Here is a 3,116-nt window from a genome sequence, read left to right on the forward strand (position 1 = left end):
TAAGATTAACTCAGTTATTTTGGGGTCTACACCTTACTCTCTCTCTACACCTCCTTGTGCTTGGAATTTACACAAAGAATATCTGGCATAGTACTCCGGTTGTTAAAAATGTTGTTGATAATCCATTAAATTGAATATTGATTTTGGAAAAAAGTACATCAATTAGTATTAATAAAGATTAAGTTGGTGTATGAGTAGCAAATAAAGAGAGCCCTGTCATTACCAGATATCAGGGAGGTACTGCAACCACACACAGAAACACTCACACATTTTTTATAATTACAAGAGAATACCTAGCCTGGTTGCAGTCTCTGTTCAGGTATTACGTTCCACCCCTTGCCACTCCGGTTTTTGGCAAATGACAGGAGTGGCATGGAGTGGAATGTTAGCTAAAAAGACTGGTAACCAGACAATAGAATACTTGTATAAATTCCTAAATTTCCTCTATCAGTATTTCTGAAGCACGACTTCATATTTCTAGTAAAAATCCCCTCTAATTGTGTGCAGATGCTTTTAAAACAAGTTCAATAATTCAGCAGTAAAACTTCCCTCTCACAGCAGAGCTTGTAGAAATTCCTATCAATTAATAATCACTATTTAAATATTTAATTGAAAGCCATGTTTTGCAGGAAAAGACTGGCTTTTTTTATCCAATGTGCAATCCACAGAGATGAGCATTTGCGTTATGTCGTAGTAATTTCTATGAGATGCTTATTAACAGACCATATTAGTATACTGTATATTTTTTAGTCAGAGTGCTACCTCAATTTACTATCTGCATGGGCACCTCCCATCAAGGTCTCCTTTGGAAAGAAGCATTCCAAATTCATGATGACCATGTTTATCTCCATACAGGTTTCACATGTAAGGATGTCAATGAAAAGAGTGAACAAAAGTAACAATCTATCATTAAGATTCACATAGACGTGTTTTAGCTTTGTTGAATCTGCAATCACCATCCTGATCTTAACTAATAACTGATATTATGACTAGATATCAGACACATGGAGAGGAGAACAAGGGAGAACAGTTTCATACATGACGATACCTTTCATTATTTAAACATATATTGTATGTAAGGAAACTTGGTGTTTTATTGATGTACTCTTTAAATATAGCTCCTGTGAATTAAATAACTAATCGAATGGATGTCTCTGCCTAGATTCCCTACAGTATATCCACTGAGTGCCACACACACAAACACCAATACACACTCTGGTGACTAAGACATAAATACTGAACCTATTTACAAATTAGCCTTTTTACTGTGCAATATACTACAAAATAATGAATATATGCATAGGAGGCTGCTGAGTGGAGAACAGCTCATAGTAATGGCTGGAATGGAGTTAATGGAATAGTATAAACTTGATGTGTTCGATACCATTCCATTTATGCCATTCCAGCCATTAATATGGGCCGTCCTCACCTTATTAAGGTGCCACCGGCCGGCCGCCTGTGATCTACACATGGATGGTCCTGTGAGTAAAACAAACAAGTTTGAAAAGCTTAATCTCAAGATGGTTTAAATAATGAAATACGTCCATATGTACAGGGAAGGGGCAAGCTGATAGACAGATGCAGGCAATGCCCAATTAAAACAAAACCATATTGGGAACATTTTGAGGCCTGGCCCAATTCCAGTGATAATCACTGAACCGGCACAGGACAACTAACAAACTGTAAATTAAGTCAATAATGTTATCTAACACTGACAACATGCCATCAGCACATGACAGAGGCATTTCTAAGCATCCCACTGCATCGTTGATAATTGCACACAGGCAAACCAGTCTTTATCCTAAGGGACTATCCTCCCCCTTACCCATAATGCAATGTAATACATTTGCTATGGACTTAGGCCATCCCAACACATAGCTTCTTGTGTGGTGAGATACAAGATCCAAAAAAATAATGGTGCCGTACAAAGGCAACAAGGAAATACAATAATATAACAGGAGTAGTCTATATTCTCTCAACTTCAATTATGTTTACACATTCATTGATTGTGGTATCAGAGCATTTCACTGCTATACTTACTCAAATCCATTCCATTTTCCACATAGATTGTAGATGACAATATTAAAATGGCCTTTTCATCAGACTTGCTGTTTCAATCAGAGAGGAAAGGCAGACTAATATAGAAGCAGACAGGAGAGGAAGTCGTGTGGGTGATGGTAAGCTAGAAAGGGAGAGGTTTCTCGGAGATAGAAGTACACTTACTCTTGCTTCACTAACCCTAACTCACACCTCACTTTTGCTATACACAGCGGAATGCACTTAGTCCTTCCTGCATGAAAATGTTATCTGCAATTTCATCACTCAGTCATAGAAAAAGCCCACCGAACATCTCTCCCTTGAATTGAGAGAATCTCTACATTTATTGCATTTACGAACATTCCCACACATCTATTTCACATTTATAAACGATGGACTAATATTGCATCTAATATTCTATATCATAAGGATACATTTTGTGTTGTAAAATGGAGTGATAAAGCACTGAAAGACACTGCAATGACTGGACACGGTAAGCTACAGTAACCATTTGCATGCATTGGTAGAAACCTTATTTTTCAATGGTAACACTTTCAGTGAATGCAACCAACAAATAAAGCATTCCAGGTAAGGCTGTGCATGCTTGATTGCCGTTGGGACTGTGGTCTGTACAATCTAATCAATCTTTGAATGTGACATATTTAATGACAATAAAGAGCTGATTATCAACTTATTTAAGATGTCAACATTTATAGTAAGTACACTGGGTGGGCTAATAAATACAATATCAAATCAAATCAAATTTTATTTATATAGCCCTTCGTACATCAGCTGATATCTCAAAGTGCTGTACAGAAACCCAGCCTAAAACCCCAAACAGCAAGCAATGCAGGTGTAGAAGCACGGTGGCTAGGAAAAACTCCCTAGAAAGGCCAAAACCTAGGAAGAAACCTAGAGAGGAACCAGGCTATGTGGGGTGGCCAGTCCTCTTTTGGCTGTGCCGGGTGGAGATTATAACAGAACATGGTCAAGATGTTCAAATGTTCATAAATGACCAGCATGGTCGAATAATAATAAGGCAGAACAGTTGAAACTGGAGCAGCAGCACAGTCAGGTGG

This window comes from Oncorhynchus gorbuscha, linkage group LG02 (assembly GCF_021184085.1).
Source record: "Oncorhynchus gorbuscha isolate QuinsamMale2020 ecotype Even-year linkage group LG02, OgorEven_v1.0, whole genome shotgun sequence".
NCBI lineage: Eukaryota > Metazoa > Chordata > Actinopteri > Salmoniformes > Salmonidae > Oncorhynchus > Oncorhynchus gorbuscha.